Source organism: Rhinatrema bivittatum, chromosome 2, assembly GCF_901001135.1.
Source record: "Rhinatrema bivittatum chromosome 2, aRhiBiv1.1, whole genome shotgun sequence".
Taxonomy (NCBI): domain Eukaryota; kingdom Metazoa; phylum Chordata; class Amphibia; order Gymnophiona; family Rhinatrematidae; genus Rhinatrema; species Rhinatrema bivittatum.
The window spans coordinates 119,711,538-119,734,075 of NC_042616.1; the positions used below are offsets into that span (position 1 = coordinate 119,711,538).

A 22,538-nucleotide genomic window follows, 5' to 3' on the forward strand; every position below is an offset into this window, starting at 1 on the left:
TGCCCGCATACTCACAAACACCAGTAGAAGAGAACACATAACCCCCATCCTGATGGGCCTCCACTGGTTGCCCATCTACTTCAGAATAAAATACAAGGCCACTCTCACCATATTCAAAAGTATCCACCAACTAGCCCCAATCGATCTCCATTTCCCCCTTCGATTACACCATTCTACAAGACCGACAAGAGACGCTTACAAAGGATCACTACAAGTACCTCCAGCCAAAACCACCAGACACATCACGCTAAGAGATCGGGCTTTCTCCACAGCCGGTCCAACTTTATGGAACTCCATTCCCCCGGATCTTAGAATGGAACCCAGCATCTCAACCTTCAAGAAAAGACTCAAGACGTGGCTGTTCACACAGGCCTTTCCTAACTCCAATATCACTTAACTCTCTTCAACTACCACGCTTCTCTAGCTATAGCATTAACAGCCACCTCGTACAATGTTATTATTTACATATATAATTATCTGATCTTCTTTTTCCTTCTTAATCCAAGTTATTGTTTCCCTGTTATATGTAACTGCTTCTCTACACTACAGTTCAAATTGTAATGTTTATTATATTTACACCCCTGTTCTTTGTGAACCAGCATGATGGGACTTCTGTCTTGAATGTTGGTATATAAAAAACCTTAAATAAATAAAAAATAAATAATATCCTTCATATTCTCCTCTGCAGAGCTGGATGGCTAGGTCAATTACCAGTATTTTTTCTTGTTCTATAGAGATGCTAACTGGTGGGACAGTGACTGTGAGCTGTCTTCATTCACCCATATTTGGTGGTGGAACCCAAGAGTTGATTGTGGTTCCAGCGAGGGTGGGGGGTGGGGGGGAAAGGTTATATAGGGGATCTGTTACCTAAGTGTTGTTTACTTTGTTTTTTTCTTGTCCTGATGCTAGGCCTTTTTAACGGGCGGTCAAAATGGAGACTCCCTGCCATTGTTGCGCTGATGAGGTTTTTTTTTTGGTTTTTTTTTTTTGCTGTTTGCCTTCTTGATAATGTTTACATAGATGGCGACTTTCAAGGTACTGTCATTCAATGTTAAAGGCCTGAATTCGCCCCGTAAGCGTAAATTACTTTACAAGGAATTACAGAGGGCGAATGTAGCCATTGCTTTTGTGCAAGAGACTCACCTGAGGAGGCGCTATGAACATTTAATGCGCTCATCTTCTTATCCTAATCAATACTGGGCTGCGAGCTCCAAATCTGCCAAATACACGGGAGTGGGGATACTGTTCCAAAAGGATTTTGCTTTTGAGTTATTGGACTGTATTGCGGACCCCTTGGGCAGATACCTTATGCTTTTACTTAACATTGCAGGGGAAAAGTATATGTTACTTAATATTTATGCTCCCAATGTCCATCAATCTGAGTTCTTTGACTCCTTAACACAACTGGTACAAATGAAAAAAGAAGGCCAGTTAATTATGGTGGGGGATTGTAACATCCCTCTTTCCCCTACCAATGATACGTCTGGGGGCAGGTGCTCTACTTCCAAAAAAGATCGTAAAAGTTTGCTTAACTTTCTAAGGCTCCATCAGCTGGTGGATGTGTGGCGATTTCTCCACCCTACTCACAAAGATTATACCTTCTTTTCGAATCCCCACAATACATATTCAAGGCTAGACTACATTTTTGCGGATAAGGGGGTGGTACACAAAGTGCTTCAGACCGCCATAGAAACCATCACGTGGTCCGACCATGCTCCTGTTTGGGCGGAGCTATCTTTTCCCAAATATGATAGGGGACAGCGTTTTTGGAAGCTAAACGATAGCCTCCTAGATTGTGAAGCCTTTGTGGCTCAGTGCAGGCAAGTACTCGGAGATTACACAATGCTAAATAAGAAGCCTGATTTATCTCCTATAGTTTTCTGGGATTGTATGAAGGCTGTGATTAGAGGGACGTTTATTGCCCGAGCCACTTTTGTTAAAAAACTAGCCTTACAGGAGCACAAACTTTTATTGGACAAGTTATTGGAGCTGGAGCAACAACACAAACGAACACCTACTGCAGCCTTACGCATTGCGTTAGATGATTGCAGATCACAGATTGGGGCCTTGGATGCGGCCAAAATAGCTTATGACTTAGAGCGAGTAGAGCAAATATACTTTGAGGGTGGCAATAAAGCGGAGAAGATACTCGCAAATAAGTTAAGGGCCCAACGCCTGCAAAATATTATCCCTAAAATTAAAGATGAACAAGGTCATTTGCTTACCTCTAATGATGCCATTCGTGACCGCTTCCTTCAATTTTATTCCAAGTTATATTCACATAATACGAATATAGACTCGAGGAGTATCTCCGCCTTCTTACAGGAGACTCCCTCACCTAAATTATCAGATGCAGCCTGTGAAGTGTTAGATAAGGAAATCTCTGAATCTGAAGTGATATATGCCATTAAGCAACTTAAAACAAATAAATCACCGGGATTGGATGGTTTCACTGCTAGATTTTATCAGTGCTTTGTCGGCGAGGTAGCCTCACCGCTGATTGCGATGTTCAACGCACTGCGAACCACAGGCTCTTTAGGCACTAACTCTAATGTGGCGGGTATAACTGTCCTTGCGAAGCCTGGTAGGGATGCGACTCAGTGTGGTTCCTATAGGCCTATCTCTTTGTTAAATATTGACCTCAAACTCCTGGCCAAAATATTGGCTAACCGGCTTAATGGCTATATTGCACAGATTATTCACCCGGATCAGGCTGGATTCATACCGGGCCGTATGGCATCTGACAATGTTCGAAAATTATTAAATTCTTTATAGTGGGTCAGATGGAAAAATATCCCATGTCTCTTTATGGCCATGGACGCTGAAAAAGCGTTTGATTTGGTACATTGGCCCTTTTTATTTCAGGTTTTACAAAAAATGGGATTTGGGAATTTTTTTATTAATTGGATTCAAAAATTATATGACAAACCACGTGCTAGCATTAAGGTGAATGGAGGTTACTCTACGTTCTTCTTAGTAGAACGTGGTACTCGACAGGGATGCCCGCTATCCCCCTTGCTATTTGCCTTGTTCATTGAACCTTTAGCACAGAAAATACGGGACTCCCCTGCAGTGATGGGTATCAGCGTGGGGACATATTCCTCTAAGCTAGCTATGTTCGCTGACGATGTTATTTTGACTTTGACAGATCCCATGCGATCTCTACCAGCAGTCGTTGATATCATCAAAACTTACAGCCTGGTTTCTGGCTACTCGATTAACTGGGACAAAACTGAAATTCTGAATGTCACCTAAGGAGACGAACAAGTTCGGGACCTTAAAGCTAGTTTTGCTTTTAGATGGGCGAAAGAAAAGATTAAATATCTGGGCATATATATTGGGGCTCATCAGAATGTTTATAGCTTGAACTATCCGCCACTCCTTGAAAAACTATACAGGGAGATGGAAGAGTGGAACCGCTACCACATCTCCTGGCTGGGCCGAATAGCCACCTTTAAAACGAATATTTTACCCAGGATTAGCTACCTGTTTCAAACCATTCCGTGCACGATTCCTCCGGCGATTTTGCTTAAATGGCAGCGCAGGATACTGAAATTTTTATGGCAGGGCAAACAGCCTCGGATAGCACAAAAGGTTTTATACCAGCCTAAAAGCAAGGGCGGTCTTGCAGTACCCAACCTCTTAAGATATGTTGCGGCTCAATTACGGGCGGTAGTGGACTGGCACAGAACATCTAACCGCAAGCTTTGGGCTCTTATGGAACAAGAATTTTTGGGATCGCTCCCCTTGACTAATCTGGTATGGCAGTCTAGTAGATCCTGGCCTAAATTGGATAGCCTGTCCACTCCTATTCAATGCACTTTGCAACTATGGCAAAAATGGAAATCCATGTTAGTGGGTGACAAAACGGGGTCCGCCCTTTTTTCCCCTTTCTATTCCCAGGATTTCCTAGAGGGTAGAGCTGCCACAATATTTCACCGTTGGCTGACTAACAGCATATACAATTATAGCCACCTGTGGGAAAATTCAGCTTGGGTGGGATTCCCGACTCTGCAATCTAGATTTGACTTACCACAAGGGGAACTATATCATTATCTCCAACTGAATAGTTATACACGTACCTCTCGCATACATTTGGATCTGGTTAAACCGGTCTCTCTATTTGAGAATTTTTGTAAGTCTGCTGACAAAGTCCAACGATTGATGTCCAAAATTTATAAATTGCTAATTCAGGGCATTCGGGTACAACCCACCTTTATTACCTCGTGGGAGGTGGATTTGGGTGCGCCCCAGGGAACGGACTTTTGGGATGACTTGTTTATAAGTGGCAGTAAAGGCTTGATTTCGGCCATGCTACTAGAAAATAGCTTTAAACTTTTATATAGATGGCACTACACCCCCTTCAAGTTGCATAAAATATATCCCGCAGTGTCTGATAGGTGCTGGAAAGGCTGTGGGGAGAGGGGATCATTTTTCCATTTGTGGTGGGAGTGTGCTGCTGTCTCCCAGCTGTGGAAGAGCCTGGAGGGTTGGCTTACAGATATCCTACATATGTCTATCATACTTACACCAGCTGTAGCTTTATTGAACTCGGGTTACGACCAAGGTGATAGATCAACTCAACGATTTATTAAATTGGTGGTCACTTCTGCTAGATGTGCGATTGCGCTCCACTGGAAAGCTAAGGAGGTACCCACACTGGCTATGGTGCAATCGAGGGTGGCCAAACTTTTTACTCTTTGTAAGATCACAGCACATAGACGGAAACAACTTGGAGTTTTCAATCGTACTTGGAACCCATACCTAAGTTGGCACCAGCAGCAGGTGCTGGCTTGACATCCTTTTACACTATAATATAGGTGAATTCCCGCAAACTTACCCTCTAGCGTCAGGAAAGATTCTACTTTTTGACAACCTTTTTTTCTTTCTCTTTTATCGACTTAGGCATGATCCCAGGGGTCTTGGGGGGGGGGGGGGGGATTAAATGAGAAACGAAGAGACTGTTTGTTTATCAGTCTGTTTATTGTACAGTTTACAGTTGATTGTACCTTTCTTGCTGAGTGATGCTGATTTTGTACGTTTTTTGCATTATATTTCTCTAATAAAACTTAAATTTCAAAAAAAGAAAAGTGAACATTTTTTTTACCTGCACTCACTCCTCCTGTACCCTACCCTCATACCCACCTAAGGCTTACCAACTTCTTTGGGTCCAGATCTCACACCACTCCCTCAAAGTGATGGGTGTAGCTCAGCTCTGCCAATAAAGAGGGAAATGTTTTAGTTATTTATATTTTGTTTGTATTTTATGATATATTTTATGCTGTAATCTGGCTAGCACAAATTTTCACTATAGACAGAATAAAAACATTTTCTAAATAAATAAATAATCTGGCCCCAGTCAGTCTCTCAGTTGCTACTCATTTGCTGTGAGGATTATGGAACAAGATGCATTGGATCCATGCTTCCTCTGATAACTGGCTATCTAGGTCTCCTTCACTTTCAGGCTGGCCTTGAGGACTCAGAAGCGGTGGGAAACCTGGTCACTGGTATATCTTCTATTCTTCCGGGCAATCCTGTTGCAGTCCTGCTGCAGATGAGGGTCTTCGTGGCCTTGGATGGTTTTGCTGCCTGCCGTCCGATGAGTGGGCCATAATTTGCCAGGACTCCTTGGATGAGCGTGTCATTCTCCTCTGTGGAGAACTTGCAGGCACAAATCAACTGCCTGCTCTCACTGCTGCTGTCACCAGGTTGGCTTGAATGTTCCGGGGGTGGGACTCTGTTTCCTCTCTGCCTCCCTCCCTGTCTTTCCAACCCACTTCCAGCTCCCTGCCCATCTTTAACCTCCCCCTCTGAGTGGTCTCCCTCTCCCCTCTCTACTGTCTTTCATTCACCTGCTTTCCTCCACCCTTCTGACTCTCCTGCTTTCCCCTCACCACCTCTCTCTCTCCCTCTAACACTCCCACTCTCCCTTACTCTTATCTTATCCTTTCTACCTCCTCCTACATGGGGACCCACCACTTCGGTGCTCCTCCTCCTCCTCCCCAGCCTGTTCCCAGCCCATCCTCCTCTTTTAATCCTCCCTGTCCACACTTGCCCCACTCACTCCCCTGCCACTCCCCACCCTTGCCTCTAGCACACACAAGCTGCTCTTTCACACTCTAAACACAAAAGCCAAACAGACAAGACAAACCGAACAAATACACAGTCTTCTTTCACTTACACATAAAGACTACAGAATATGGAAAAGGTAATAATAGCAGGAACACAGAAAAAGACAAAACACAGCACTCAGCTAATCATAATACAAAGCCTCCTCTTCAAAAAAAACTCTTACCTCTAATGCCTAACCAAGGTGAAACCCTTAATGTGTTTTAAGTCCCAGGGAACAGAAACTAATTTATTACTCTTTTGGGCTGCTCTGGCTAGCATTTCTCCCTTGGCTTTCACTCTGTCTCCCAGAGGTGGATTCTTTTTATGAAGGGAGATTCTCATCTATGGCCCAGATAGTGAGATGAAAACCCCTTTATGTTTTGATAGCTGTGGCATCCCCAGGAGGGAGTTGCTGCTACAAAATAGGCAGGGACCAGGCACGGGTGTTAAATAATAATTTTATTGATTGATAAAAGTCTAATTAAAATCCATCTTTAAATAATTGTGCAGTTACAGTTGAATTTAATACAGATAAGGTATCTCATCTTGGGTAGGTGTCCTTTACTTCAGCAGCCTGCAGAGCTTCCCATGGTAATGGTAAATGTGCACAAAAGCTCTCCTAGTGGCTTATCCGGCATTCCTATGACAGGGGTCCCCTTCTAGCATAGAAAAAACTGTCATGCCTCAGTCTCCAGTTCAAATCTGAACACCCAGCCCGGGATCCTAGTCCCATATCGGTGGAGATGCAGATGGGGTCTCCATGTCCTTACTTGATTCTTTTGGGTGTTTTGAAAGGGTGACTCCTTGAATGGAAAAGTCAGTGGTTCAGGAACCTGCTGATCCAGCCAGGCTCTCAATGAGGAAGGGTGGCTCAAAAAACCTCACAACAAAAGAGGAAATACCTTCTTAATCAAAAATCTTCCCAGACTGGTGTTCTGCTGTCACAGGTGCTTGGTGAATAGGCTCACTGGTCTACAGCCTCTGCTCTCTGAGTCCAGCCAGCAAGAATGACTTTCTTCAGAGAAGCAAAGTTAAACACAGTCCCTTAAAAAATAGGACTCTTCTAGCCTTCAATCGCCTCACACTGCCAAGCCTGTCACAGGTGCTTGCCTCATTCAGGGTTTGACTGGGCTCACTGGTCTTCAGTTCTGGAGTGAGAGTCCTGCAGGGGTTCCATCAAAAAGATGTCCTAACTGTAGCTAAACTCCAAGAGACCCTCTGGCAGTGTGTGCACAGAGGAGTCTCCCCTCAAAAAGCAAAAACCTGATGAGGCAGGGAGGGGAAAACATACATCTTTACTGCTCTATGTCTGTCCTGAACTGATTCTAGCCACACCTTAAACTGCAAAATGGCTGGTTATAAAGCTAAGAGCAGGGGCGGATTCCCAATGAAGACTGGCCCGAGGATTTGCCGCCCAGGAGATATCACGTGGTCTGCCGAGCGCGACTCTGTCACAGCCGCGCTCGGCAGACCACGTGACTAGAGCGACCGGCCCACTGGGGGATGCCCGATTCCCCGATAGGGCAATCCGCCCCTGGCTAAGAACAACTAATCCCAGATCTCCTAGATGGGAGAGGGGGATAGAAAGCTCAAATGGACACTAAGGGCATTTAATGGCATACTGGGGAGGTCCTGCCACACAGGGTTTCCAAACTGAGGGTTGGCACCCCAAATGGGGTCACAAGACCTTCAATTGGGACACAGTTAAGGTTTTGTGACTCCTTTTGGGCTCACAAAATCTTCAGCAGCAGCAATAGCATTAGTAGTGGAAGTTAGCATGGGGCTTTTGAGTCAGCATGTGCTCACAGGCATTGCCCTTGCATGAGTTTCTGTAGTAACAGAAAGCCTTGTGTGAGGTGGGATTTGGGTTGCTGCAGGGCCTGTGAGCTACCACTAACTTACAGGCCGTATATTGACTTTTATTACTAAGGGTGCTGCTGCTTGCAGATCACCATTTATTTATTTATTTATTTTATTTAACAGCTTTTAATATACCGGTGTTCGTAGGGCACATCACGCCGGTTTACAGTAAAACTTGAGAAAGGAGGAAATAAAAGTTACAATAAAACAGGGAGCGGGGTGATGGAGACAGGTGAGAAAGGGGGTGCGAGGGGGTAGATAGGCAGAGGAGGGTAGCAGCTGAGAGGACAGAGGGTTACATTGGGGTAGGGAACAGTCATGAAGAGAGGGGAGGGGAGGGCTAAGTGTGCATGGGCTGGAGGAGACTGTCACTGCTCCTCTCCTCCCCATCTGCACCACCATTATCACAGAGCGCAAGGTCTCCATGTGAAAATGAGTCACCTTCAAATGATGGTTGACCCTTTTGAGATCCAGGATGGGACAAAAGGAACCCTCCTTCTTGGGCACAACAAAATAAATGGAATATCATCCCATATTTTCTTGAGACGTGGGCACTGGAACCACAGCCCTGAACCTGAAAAGCCTTTGAAGCGTAGGCTCCACTGCCTGCTTCTTCTGTGGGGAGTGGCAAGGAGACACCATGAACACATCCCGAGGAACACTGTGAAATTCCAATTCATATCCTACTTGTATCACCTCCAGGACCTACTGGTAGATGTGATGTCGACCCACCTCTGATAAAGGAGAGAGAGAGAGATGTCCCCCTATCTCTTGTTCCCGAAGGTGGGTCGGCAAACCTTCACTAGGAAACTCGGGAAGATCTGCCACCCAAGCCCGCTCCACTCTTGAGCTGTCTGAGATGAAAGGACTGAGACCTACCGAAAGGCTGAATCCTCTGAAAGGTCAACCCCCTGTAGTGCTTGGAACCCTGGAGATGACCCCTCATGCCAAAGGGGCGCTGCAATTGATTCTTATTCTCTGGCAACTGAGGAACTGGAGATTCGCCCCACTTACTGGCCATTTTCTCCACTTGCTCCCAAACAAAAGCGAACCTTTAAAGGGCATCTTTGAAAGATTAGCTTTGGAGGCTGCGTCAGCTGACCAGAGTTGATGCCTGGCTGTTATCTACGAAGCCACTACTCTGGGCAAGGTATGGACCAAATTACAGCCTGCATCTTTTAAAAAGGTGGCAGTGGGTTCCATAACCACTCTGGAATTCCCTCCAGAGTCATCAACTCCTGAGAGAGAAGCAGACAAGATCGTGCCACTCAGGCACAACAGGAAGCGATCTGTAAAGTCATCACCATTGCCTCAAAGGCTTGCTTAAGGATAGTCTCAATCCTCCTATCTTTCACATCCTTCAAGGCTGCTTCTCCCTCCATGGGGATAGTCATCCGCTTAGAGACGGCCCAGACCAGGGCTTCTACTTTGGGAAAACGCAAATGCTCTCTCAAAGCTGAATCCAGGGAGTACAGGCCTTCCAATGCCCGATCTCCTTTAAAATGTACCCCTGGAGCATCCCATTCAAGATCAATCAATTCCTGAATGTCATCCATCACAGGGAAAAAACAAGAGGCTTTACACAAAGAAACCAAAATGGAATTCTTTGGCTCCGACATGGCATCCAAACCAGGAACACCCAGCTGTTTGTTTCAAAGTTTGGGAAATCAGTGCCGGCAGTTCATCTCTATGAAAGAACCTCCACATGGTTCAAAACAGTTCCAGTCCTGGAGGAATTATAGAAACATAGAAATGACGGCAGAAGAAGACCAAATGGCCCATCCAGTCTGCGGGAATCAGGATCTACCTCTTCATCAGTGTCATCCAGATCCCTGTCGAGAACACGCGCAGGGAGCTGAGGCGAACTCCAGCGCTGAAGCCTAGGACTGGAAGACAGAGGAGCCACCAGCTGAGGGTTCGACTTGACAAGATTGGGTGAAACAGAGGACTGCACCTGAAGAAAAGCTTGTAAGCCTTGAAATAATTCCACCCAAGAAAAGGCAGTTGGATCCAAACCAGGCCCAGAAGGAACTGGAGCTGATCCCACAGAATTGCCCTTGCCTGCGGAGGAGCCAGTCAAGGGAGAACCAAGGTCTGGTGTCCCTCCAGTCAAAGCCATAACCAACCCATCATCAGAACGGGTGGAGCCAGGCTTAGCAAAATCCAAGGATGACAACTCTCCCTGAGTGTGAGAGCAGCGCTGACACAGGTTAGAAGCCAGGTCAGGCTGAGAAACCCTAATATGACAGGCAACACAAATAGGAAGATGCTTAGGCTTCTTGTTAACAGCGCTATCACGGCAGTAAATGTGCATCTGAATGGCTCGCGCTCAAAAATTTATGCTCACAAAACTGAAGCGCTGCAGAAGCATGCGTGACAACGTGCACACACAACTTATGTGCCAAGTCCCTAACAGTGAAAGTCCAAAGGTTGTACACGTAAAAGGTACACCCAAAAATGAGCGCACAGAACTGACACACCGCACGCACTGATGGCCTGTAGAGGGTAGCAGAGCATGCAAAAAAACCACCACAGCCTAGCACGTAGGTTGCAAAGAAAAAGTCTAACTGCGATGCCTAGCCTACAGGGGCCGCTCAACCTGCCAGGCTGCCCAGTTCCCCAACCCCAATGGGAGCGGGAACAAAGGCGGTACGGTGCGCCAAGCACAGAGTCTGGAGAAAGTCCTAAAACCCTTTTAACTGTCTCTGCTTAGAAGGTAAAACTTTTTTTTTAAAACTTACCTGAGCTCAGTGCTTACCGGTTGAGTACAGAGCCAGTCTCCAGCTATGGGGGGGGGAGAGGGCATCTGCCGTCACCGCCACGCTCGGCCTCCTGCACCTGCTGCCTTTCAGTTGAATGAGCAGCTAAGTCCATGCCGGGAAACCCGGCTGCTGGATCAAGGCACACCTCTGAGGGACCACGGAAATCATCTCAGGAATTCTCAACTGGGAGAGGGACCTTTTGGCATCACCTCAGGAGAATGGGGCTTTCTTTTCCTTAAATCAGAATTTCAAATTTCTCCTTTGAAAAAACACGAAGCAATCCCCATAGGGAGATGCAAATCCACCATCTGCTGGAGATGGAGAATACTAGCAGGCTGGGGTCACTGAAGGAGTATATATACTGTGACATCAGCTTGCTCCGTCTCCATCTGCTGGCAGGAAAGCATAACTCCATGATCCTGAGTCCATCTGTCTACACGCTAGGAAATTGCTACATAGCCTTTCTTTGGGACTGGCAGGACTTGATGAGAGGCTTTTATGGCTTCACAAATGTTCCCAGTGTTCTGGGAGCTATCAACTGCACTCAGATGGCCATCATTCCACCCTGTGACAGGGAGGAGATGTACCGCAACAGAAAGCTCTTCCACTCCATCAAGGTGCAAGTGGTCTGTGACGCTCGAATGTGCATCCTTCACGTGGTGGCCAGGTACCCAGGAGCCTCACATGATTCCTTTATACTTAGCCAGTTAAGACTGTGTGAAAATTTTGAGTATGGCCTGTATGGTGATGGTTGGCTTATAGGTAAGAGAGACTCTTCTTTCTATATTCCATCTCTGGCTATGTGTTTGGGGCAAACGGCATGGACATGAGGGGTGGCTGGTAGGGAGGAAAAGCATAGCTGCCATGACAAGTGGCTTGTAAAGTTACGTCAGCAGCCCATTGCCCCAGGTCCTGGCTTTTTCTCCCCTTGCTGCAGAGGCCTGCTAATCTGGTGATGGCAAACAATGTACCAGCCCAAAAGCTTGGTGTGTGAGCAGGCACTATACACTTTCTATGTGTTAAATTTCAAAATGGCCCTGCTCTGTTCCTATCGTCCCATTGGGAGCTATTTAAATCTCATTGATTAATGACAGGCTTGAAGTGTGCACAGTGCTGGTACTGCATGATCACATGTGTCTGGTTAGTGAAATGTCACCTACATTGTCGGACAGCCTCACACAGCTCTACCAGAAGCAGTGTCCTGTGCATGTCAGTGGCCTGGCATATTCCCTGTGTCGGGCCTTACAAACTGGTAACCTATCATTAAAATCATCCATTGTACCTGAAGACTGGAGGGTGATTAATGTAACCCCAATATTTAGAAAGAGCTCCAGGGCAATCCGGGAAACTACAGACCAGTGAGCCTGACTTCAGTGCCAGGAATAATAGTGGAAAGTATTCTAAAGATCAAAATCACAGAACATATAGAAAGGCATGGTTTAATGAAACAAAATCAGCATGGCTTTACCCAAGCAAGTCTTGCCTCACAAATCTGCTCCACTTTTTTGAAGGGGTTAATAAAGGTGAACCGGTAGATGTAGTGTATTTGGATTTTCAGAAGGCATTTGACAAAGTTCCTCATGAGAGGCTTCTAGGAAAAGTAAAAAGTTATGGGATAGGTGGTGATGTCCTTTCGTGGATTACAAACTGGTTAAAAGAGAGGAAACAGAGTAGGATTAAATGGACAATTTTCTCAGTGGAGGGGGGGTGGGCAATGGAGTGCCTCAGGGATCTGTACTGGGACCGACGCTTTTCAATATATTTATAAATTCTGGAAAGGAATACGACGAGTGAGGTAATCAAATTTGCAGATAATACAAAATTATTCAGAATAATTAAATCACAAGCAGGAGGACCTTGTGAGACTGGAAAATTGGGCATCCAAATGGTAGATGAAATTTAATGTTGATAAGTGCAAGGTGATGCATATAGGGAAAAATAACCCATGCTATAGTTACACAATGTTAGGTTCATATTAGGAGCTACCACCCAGGAAAGAGATCTAGGCATCAAGGTGGATAATACATCGAAATCGTCGGCTTAGTGTGCTGCAGTAGTTAAAAAAGCAACAGAATGTTAAGAATTATTAGGAAGGGAATGGTGAATAAAATGGAAAATGTCATAATGCCTTGGTATCGCTCCATGGTGAAGACCGCACCTTGAATACTGTGTACAATTCTGGTCGCCGCACCTCAAAAAAGATATAGTCGCGATGGAGAAGATACAGAGAAGGGTGACCAAAATGATAAAGGGAATGGAACAGTTCCCCTAAGAGGAAAGACTAAAGAGGTTAGGACTGTTCAGCTAGGAGAAGAGACGGTTGAGGGGGGATATGATAGAGGTGTTTAAAATCATGAGAGGTCTAGAACGGGTAAATGTGAATCGGATATTTACTCTTTTGGATAATAAAAGGACTAGGAGGCACTCTATGAAGTTAGCATGTAGCACATTTAAAACTAATCAGAGAAAGTTCTTTTTCACTCAACGCACTATTAAACTCTGGAATTTGTTGCCAGGTGATGTGGTTAGTGCAGTTAGTGTAGCTGGGTTTAAAAAAGGTTTGGTTAAGTTCTTGGTGGAGAAGTCTATTACCTGCTATTAATCAAGTTGATTTAGAAAATAGCCACTGCTATTACTAGCATCAGTAGCATGGGATGACTTAGTTTTTGGGTACTTGCCAGGTACTTATAGCCTGGATTGTCCACTGTTGGAAACAGGATGCTGGGCTTGATGGACCCTTGGTCTGACCCAGTATAGCATGTTCTTATGTTCTTATATGGAGGACATACTGCAGAGCCTGCAGGGACATGTGCAAACACATAATGACGTAACTTTTTTCAGCTAACACAGGTGTGGCAGCTCGTAATTATTGCTTAAAGGTTGGAAGCCTGCTACACACCAGTAGCCTTAGCAAGGGCCTGGCATGCAATTGTTGGAATACCCAGATGCGATTTAGTTGTCTGGAAGAACAGAGCTTCTTTTGGCTACTACTATCCTGCACATATACTGGCCCAGAACAATGTGACATGCACTTAGGCTAGGCAAATCAGCCTTCAAGGCTCAGGGAAAGGTACAGGCAAACTTATACGGACTTATAGGATGCTGTGGTTTGCAAGCCAGATCTGCATATGACAATGCTATGAATGATGGCTGAAATCTGTATTTGCTGCAGGAGATTCTGGATACAGTTGCAAGTCCTGGTTTCTGAACTCTGTTACCATTCCCAACACACCGACAGAGACAAGGTACAGTGAGGCCTTATGTGCTACCCGCTGTGTCATCCAACGCACCTTCAGAGTTTCAAAAGTCACTTTCGTTGTTTGGACAAGATGGGTGGAGCTTTAATATATGCCCCACCCAAAGTTGGAGAAATTGTACGGCTCTGCTATGTCTTCCATAATATCGCCAGGGGCGGTGTAAGGGAATTAGACGCTCTAGGCACCTTCTGCCTTGTGCCCGCTCCCTTCCTCCCTCTGGTCGCACCACCAGCACCCCAGTCTCGGCCCCAACTCAGACTCCTACCTTGTTCTCAGTTTTCTGGGCTGCGAGCAGGTTGGGCGCTGCTTGTGGCCTGCCGAATCTCCATGGCCCCACATGACTCGCACCCTCTAATGATCGGTGCCCTAGGCCCAGGCCTAGTTCGCCTAGTGCTTCCGCCGGCCTTGAATATTGCTCTGTTCCATGGACTACAAATGGATATAGTTCCTGATCTTCTCCAGGATCCCCCATGTGTCCCCGTACAAGCGGAGGACACTGAGTTGAGTGGCAGCCAGCTTCGCCAAAACTTTATACACTACTTGCCTGATAGGCCTCACCTATCGCATCCTCTTCTAGGGAAGGGAGGCCAGTAGACTGTTAGTGCTGCTCTCCTCGCTATCATCTTTCTTTCTCTCACTGCTTCTCTGACTGGGTCACTGTGTAACAGAAAACACATATGCCTACTCAAGATTTGTCTTGACAATGAAGCCGTAGAGTGTACTGGAAAAACAGTCAGGAAAGTAAAGATGACATAAAATGTATGTGGCTGCCAAAATGTGGTTTGCCTCATACTGACACAAAAAGAGGCATGTGTGGCATGTGAGTTTATGAACGGCTGCCAACACAGAGTTCATAGTTTGACCTGCAGACCCCATCCTAACACATACATGTGGATGAGATAGTGTAACAAATGTGATGCCACCCCAGCTGGTCCTCGAGCATGGAGAGCAACAACTCTAGAAATGCTGTAAATATCAAATAGCTCTGATGCTTAAAGGCACAACCTGAAGGTACAGGTAGACAGTTAATGGTTTCAATGACAGAGTTCCCATTTTACTGTCTCATTCCATAACTGACACAAGATGTGCATGTGAAGTTATATACCTGTACTGTGTCGGCTTACTGACACATGGGCATAGCAAGACACAGCTGACACCACAGCATCAACAGTTTTAGAGCCACTGCTGACTCAATTTTCCTACTGCATCCAGATTTCCTGGATATGTTGATCCAGTCCTGGTCTTACTCCCGTGCATGCAGGTATTGATAGTGTTGTTTTGGCTTTGAAAAGCTATAGGGAAATCTAAATAAATCCCTGCATGTAATGTGTTCCAAACCAGGACAGGATTTACCTGACCTGAAAATTGGAGCCAGCTGGCACAACTTTTGCTGACATCAGAGTGATCTAGTAGCACGCCTTCCCTTACAGCCTTGGGTAAAGGACCTCTGGTACCTGGTGGCATTCCCACAATGCGCACAGATCCTTCCAAGGTAGCATGCCTCTTGGTGGTTGCATGTACCCCGACACACATGCACCGTACTACATCTACCTATGCAATTTGTAAATGATAATGTGTAGAAAGGGAGGGCCTTAGCCACTGTGATGTCATGTAGGTGCGGCTGGCTTCTGGGTAAGCCTACACCAAGATGCACGTTTGGCTCTGTGGAGGCAGAATTGAAAATCTGATGGTGTCCTGCCTTCACTTGTATTTTTCTATGAGCTCGGAGAAATCACCATCATCGTATAGTTTGTAATTACTCCAAGAACATACACATCTCTCCTAAGCAAAGGTTGACATCATAGAAGCCACCGGTTAGGTGTGTTTCAACCTCTGGCCTTCATATTACCCGTCACAGCTAGCCTTACAGAAATATTGAGATCTGGTGTTGCAAGGCCCTTGACTGCTATGGCTCACTGATAGTCATGTGGTGCAGCTGTATGTAAGTATGTATGTATCCAGAAAATATGCCGAGAATTTTGCTTGGACCAATAGCTAGTCTCTCTGAAAGTACTGGTGTGATCTATTACCACCCTTAAAGCACATAGGCTGAGCACTCCTGCGCCAAACAGCTTGCAGATAGTTCCATTTGCAACGTCATTCCACACTTTTCCCTGGTTTAATGGTTGCAAGCCCTTGCTCATCCACATGCCTGTCATGACTTGGGAATCAGGAAGAGCTGCTGTCCTCTACGCTGTGCCTCATGTGGTATAAGTCACTTTTACAGTTAGTGGTGAGCAGGGCAGGTGTGCTCCTACATTGTGAATGATCTGCTCTGTGTAAAGCATTAAGACTAGAGAAACTGTTATCAGCTGATGTCTTCATGAGCCTACAAGCTGACTACATAGTACACAGGACACAGTGCTGAATGCATAGACCTACTGCTCCCAGAGGTCTCATGGGGTTGGCATTATGCTGATGGCCTATCTGTGTTTCTCTCTTGACAGACACACATTTAGTTCCACTTAATGCCTTGAGGGGCCTATGTCAGTACCTCAGACAAAGTTGGTGTCATATATATGCCTCTGACAGATGTCTTTTAGGTGGCCAGGTATACATAATTAGTGCCGAGGTAGGACTAGCAATACCTCATTAGCAGTTATGGACAACTGGCACACACATCAATGTTGTTTAATGACAAACATTCCTGGCACATACTCATTGGCCATGTGTAGGTGCACAAAGTGCGACAAGTAGTCCGTACTCAAAAGATAAGTGTGTCAGTGTGCAACTCTGTGAGTGACGTGCTGTGTTATCCTCTATCAATCTCTGGCTCTGGGGGTGCTGTTGCACTAGGAGGTTCCTCCCTTACCACAGCAATGCATATCCCAGAGCAGGCAGTGAGTGCATTAATTTTGCACACACAGCTTTTAGACAGCAGTGATCGAGGGCTTACACGTTTAAGAAGGGGTGCTTCTGAGAGTTGACTGTATGGGCTGCAGTATGAATGGCCTCACACGTTATACTCTAAAATTTCCTCTGGTCCGCTCACTGTTTATACCTAGCATTGAGAGAGGGGTGGAGGTGTGAAACCTGCCAGCATCATACATCAAATATGCAGTCTTACAAGTGTGCATATTAGTAGACATTTGCCTGTAATGTACACCATGCTACCCCTGCCATGGAGGCTTTTGCACCAAGTACTTGGAGTGGGCCTAATAGTCCAGTTATTTGGGGGGGGGGGGGTGCAGGCTACCCAAAGCTTAAGCTGTCACTGAGGCTTGCCACTTTAGGGATGGAGGAAGTGGTGTTAAGAAGATGTCTGCTGACTGTGGGTATGCTGGGATGGCAGGAACGTGGCGTGGCAAGGACCTTCTAATGGCATCGACGTTGGCCTAATTAAGATTAAAGTTTTGGATGATGGTTTAGTGGCAGCATGTAGTGAGCTACCCGATACAGGGGGCTGTGTTTGTATGTGGGGTTGGTTTGCTTGTGGGTGCCCGAGGTCTGGCAGGAGTCCTAATTGAGAATCTCTTTTTCCAATGACTGGTCTCCTTAGCCTCGTCTCTGTTGATCATATCATGAACAGTAGACATAGAAGCTGCCACTCCAGGCCACTTCATTGGACACTCATTCTGTCCTCTGTATATGCTGGCGGGGTAGGGCTACCTTCTTTCTGCCATATGTAGGTCTATGGCTTTCCTGTGCATACTTAGAGGTGGTGTGGCCACATCCTAGAACCTAGGGGACAAGTTTTGCTTAGTACTTTCAGCACTTCACTTGTATACTAACCAACCTTTCCCTTCGACACCACTGTGCACTTGGTGACTGTTGGAACAGAGTGTCAGCTGCTATGTGACAAACAGGGAAGAGGAGTGAGGGAGTAGTGTCTTGTCCAAAGGCAAACAGCAGAGGGCCTAGACGGCTGCTGTTGCTGTTTGTCACCAGTCAGACTTCCGCAGACTGACTGCCATCCCTGTAGTGGGCTGCCTTCGGGATCTGGATACTACCTGCAAGGTCATCCTTACTTTACACATATTATCCAGATCCCCAAGCCATGCCAGTACAGGACTGGCAGCAAGGCTGTGAAAGTGTACCTGATCCCAAGCAGAAGCAGCCCTCGAGGCCTCTGCTGATGGCCTGTGGACATTCTCTACACAACAATATTCCCTCACTCCTCCTCCCTAGTTGTCACACAGCTATTGACAATCTGCTCCAACTATTTAGCAAGTAGACGTCATATTTGGTTTACTGTGAAAGGTTCAAATGGTTGGGTATACATGGCCTTTGAGTCATGACAGAAGTGATAGGGCCGAAGATCAAGTCTTGTGTTATGATGATTCTAAGTTCCCCTTAACACCACACAAGCTCTACATGTACACAATATACTGTGTTGGGCAGCTAGCTACTGTCCATCTCCCATACAGGCCCAAGTAAGCTAAGAGTATGCATTGTGAAGAAGGCTACAAGAGGCAATACTGAAGGTCCCCAGTAATAAACATCTTCTTTACCTCTTGCTGTTCAGTTGTATGGCCTAGCCCATATAGCCTTGCCTGCTAGATAAGTGGCTTCTTGCAATGTGCAAGGGCACGCTAGCATGCATGGTCATGTGGAGGGCAAACCTTGAATCTAGTGAACCCTTTACACAAAAACCATACAATGAAAGGAGCCAACCAGCAAGGTTTTTTTTTTTTTTAAGCCAGTGACCACCTTATTAGGGAAGACATGTATGCCACTGTTTGAAATCAAGTCAGTCTTAGGTGTTACAGTTTTGGCTGCAGTGCAACCGCCTCACCACCAGGGGTCCCTCTAGTGCTGGCTTTCCTGACAGGCCCAGTCCATCTCCTCTGTCCACTCTATGTTCTGGGTGTGCCCTTATAACCTTGCCTGACAGTTGCCTCGGTGCTTCGGCATCGAGCTCTCCTGGGCTCCCTGCTCTAGCCTCGTGCGGCCTTCGGGCCTTCTTCCTTGCTTTTCTTACCTGGCCTTCTGTGTGTGTGGCCTACGGGCCTTCTGTGTGTGTGTGGCCTATGGGCCTTCTGACCTGCCTTGCCCAGCTTACGGTGTGAGGCCTACGGGCCTTCTGTGTATGTGTGGCCTACGGGCCTTCTGACCTGCCTTGCTCTGCTTACGGTGTGTGGCCTACGGGCCTTCTGACCTGCCTTGCCCCGCTTACGGTGTGTGGCCTACGGGCCTTCTGTGTGTGTGTGGCCTACGGGCCTTCTGACCTGCCTTGCCCCGCTTACTGTGCCCTGACCCAGCCTGAACCTAGACACTGCTATCTGCCGCCTGCCCTGACCCAGCCTGAACCTAGACTCTGCTATCTGCCGCCTGCCCTGACCCAGCCTGAACCTAGACACTGCTATCTGCCGCCTGCCCTGACCCAGCCTGAACCTAGACACTGCTATCTGCCGCCTGCCCTGACCCAGCCTGAACCTAGACACTGCTATCTGCCGCCTGCCCTGACCCAGCCTGGACCTAGACACTGCTATCTGCCGCCTGCCCTGACCCAGCCTGGACCCAGACCCTGTACTAGCCATTCTTGTCTCTCTCAACCTGGAGCCACCCTTCGGGGTGGTGTTCACAACTCCTGACCGGAGCCCAGCCGTAACAGTATGCCGAAGCCATTCACATTGGGAGAGACAGGACTCAGTATTCAGACGGTGAGTCCTCACGGTTTATTATCTGTACCATTTGTCAAACTCTGAATTATCCTACGTACCTGAACTGTTTAGCTTGTCAGCTCTCGGACCAGGAGCACTGGATATGCAGCAACTGTCACAAAAGAAATGTGTCTGTATACCAAGAATGCCTTAATTGCAATTCTCCCAAACCAGGCTGGTGGAAGTGTCTCTGTCTTCCTTGTCTTTTGCCTCCAGGCAAACCCTGCCCCCGCTGCACAGCTAACGGGCCACCGTCTCCTCATAAAGATTCAGCCAGAGCTATCACACTCTGCCCTGCTTCTGGCTCAGCTAGGAATGTTTTCACCCTGGACAGTTTACTAACAGAAGATTGTAGCATAACTTGTCACAAAACTTTTCACCAAAAAGCAACTTATACTTCAGGAAAAACAAAAACTTACCTGGCCAAGAGAACTTCTAGGGCTTCCGTTCTAGGAGATCAAGCACAAAAACAGATGGAACTCATTAACCCGAGCAGGGCTCTGCTTCCCACAGCTGCTGAACAGCCTGTAACGAGCACCTTCCCTAGACGTCCTAGAACGGTCTGTGCCTTCTCTAACCTGCTCCTCCAGAAACAAAATCAGGAGCTTCAGACTTTGGCTCGAGGTATCAAGCCCTTGGCAGTACAATCTGTGTCTTCCATGTACACTACTTCTAACCTTGCTGCTCTGCCATCTGAGTTTGCTTCATCGCCCCGAGAGGGGTCCGAGCCTGCTTCATCGCCCCGAGAGGGGTCCGAGCCTACTGCAACGCCCGGACAGGTGTTCGAGCCTGCTTCATTGCCCCGAGAGGGGTCCGAACCTGCTTCATCGCCCGGAGAGGTGTTCGAGCCTGCTACAACGCCCCGAGAGGGGTCCGAGCCTGCTTCATCGCCCCGAGAGGGGTCCGAACCTGCTTCATCGCCCCGAGAGGGGTCCGAGCCTGTTACAACGCCCCGAGAGGGGTCCGAGCCTACCACAACGCCCGGAGAGGTGTTCCAGCCTGCTGTTTCACCCCAAGAGGGGCCCGAGCCTGCTGCACTACCCGAGAAGAGCCTGCTAAACCGGTCCTGCTGCCGCCCCCGGAGGGGCTTAAACCGGTCCTGCTGCCACCCCCGGAGGGGCTCAAACCGGTACCACTAACAGACTTTCTGACTCAGCCATCTGAGCCTGTTGAATCGCTCCAGCTGTTGCTGCCCTCGGAGGGGTCTGATTTCATTTTTGAGTACCCCCTGCTAAGATGGGACCCAGGAGGAGGGGGAGGCCTTGAGGAGGGGGTACTGTTACAGTTTTGGCTGCAGTGCAACCGCCTCACCACCAGGGGTCCCTCTAGTGCTGGCTTTCCTGACAGGCCCAGTCCATCTCCTCTGTCCACTCTATGTTCTGGGTGTGCCCTTATAACCTTGCCTGACAGTTGCCTCGGTGCTTCGGCATCGAGCTCTCCTGGGCTCCCTGCTCTAGCCTCGCGCGGCCTTCGGGCCTTCTTCCTTGCTTTTCTTACCTGGCCTACGGGCCTTCTGTGTGTGTGTGGCCTACGGGCCTTCTGACCTGCCTTGCCCCGCTTACGGTGTGTGGCCTACGGGCCTTCTGTGTATGTGTGGCCTACGGGCCTTCTGACCTGCCTTGCTCTGCTTACGGTGTGTGGCCTACGGGCCTTCTGTGTGTGTGTGTGGCCTATGGGCCTTCTGACCTGCCTTGCCCCGCTTACGGTGTGTGGCCTACGGGCCTTCTGTGTATGTGTGGCCTACGGGCCTTCTGACCTGCCTTGCTCTGCTTACGGTGTGTGGCCTACGGGCCTTCTGTGTGTGTGTGTGGCCTACGGGCCTTCTGACCTGCCTTGTCCTGCTTACTGTGCCCTGACCCAGCCTGAACCTAGACACTGCTATCTGCCGCCTGCCCTGACCCAGCCTGGACCCAGACCCTGTACTAGCCATTCTTGTCTCTCTCAACCTGGAGCCACCCTTCGGGGTGGTGTTCACGACTCCTGACCGGAGCCCAGTCGTAACATTAGGTAATCACAATCTGCAAGATCAAGATAGCAAATAGCACAAAACATTGCTAATTTATATGCACAGCACATGCTATGTAGACCTGTGCATACATTGAAATGGCATCATTACATATACAGGCTTAGCATCTTATCCTTTTGGCACAATCATGATGACAACAAAGACCATGGAAAGTGTAAGTTGCACCCGCAATAGCTACAGTACAGCTCTAATATTGGAGCTGAAAGCAGCCTTGCTGTGTGATGGATAGGACACGGCCTAGACAGTCCATGTTGAAAGAGTGCACTCAAGGAGACAGCCTAAGGGCCAAAGCAGCAGTTTCAATTGAAGGCCCTAGACAGCCCATGTTCAAAGAGTGCACTCAAGGGGACAGCCTAAGGGCCAAGGCAGTAGAGTTCAAGTGAAGGCCCCAGACAGTCCATGACTGGGCTTGGTGAACCCAGGGGTTGCAGCATTTGCAATGGCTCCTGAGCCTGTGTCTGCTGCTGTTCTTCCTCCTCCTTCTTGCTTACCTGAGTCTGGGCATCCATCAGGAAGGGCCTGTGCAAAAGGGGTGCTGTACTGCTGGTCCCTGGGGCATCCTGGCTGGGATCGGCTGCTTCGTGGGCAAGAGCTGTAGAAACAAAATGTAACACAGCAATGGAATGGACCAGCGTGTGTGAGTTTTGATATTGATACCATCTCCTCCTGCTAGAGCTCTGTTTGTACCGAGACATTTAAAAAAGAATTATAAGAGAGTGCTATACTTAGTGAGATTTCAAACCCATTTATACAGTTGTGTACATACACTAGAATCACCAGAGAAGAGTGTTATACTTCGTGGGATTTCCAACCCATTTATACAATTGTGAAATTTATTCATATAATTTGTGAGAACATCGGAGGATGTAATTTGAATGCCCTTCAGAGAACACCGGAATGTGTAAGTTGAATATCCACA

At 47.4% G+C, this 22,538-nt stretch overlaps 1 long non-coding RNA gene across 1 annotated transcript in view; it reads right to left on the reverse strand.

Moving 5' to 3' along the window:
- Positions 1 to 22,211, reverse strand: part of LOC115084130 — a 34,875-nt gene extending 12,664 nt beyond the window's left edge. Inside the window, exons 1-2 of the long non-coding RNA XR_003854473.1 lie at positions 22,111 to 22,211; positions 5,146 to 5,215 (exon numbers count right to left, since the gene is read on the reverse strand). This is a non-coding gene — a long non-coding RNA (uncharacterized LOC115084130). The remainder of the gene's footprint in view (positions 1 to 5,145; positions 5,216 to 22,110) is intronic.
- Positions 22,212 to 22,538: the final 327 nt, after the last annotated feature.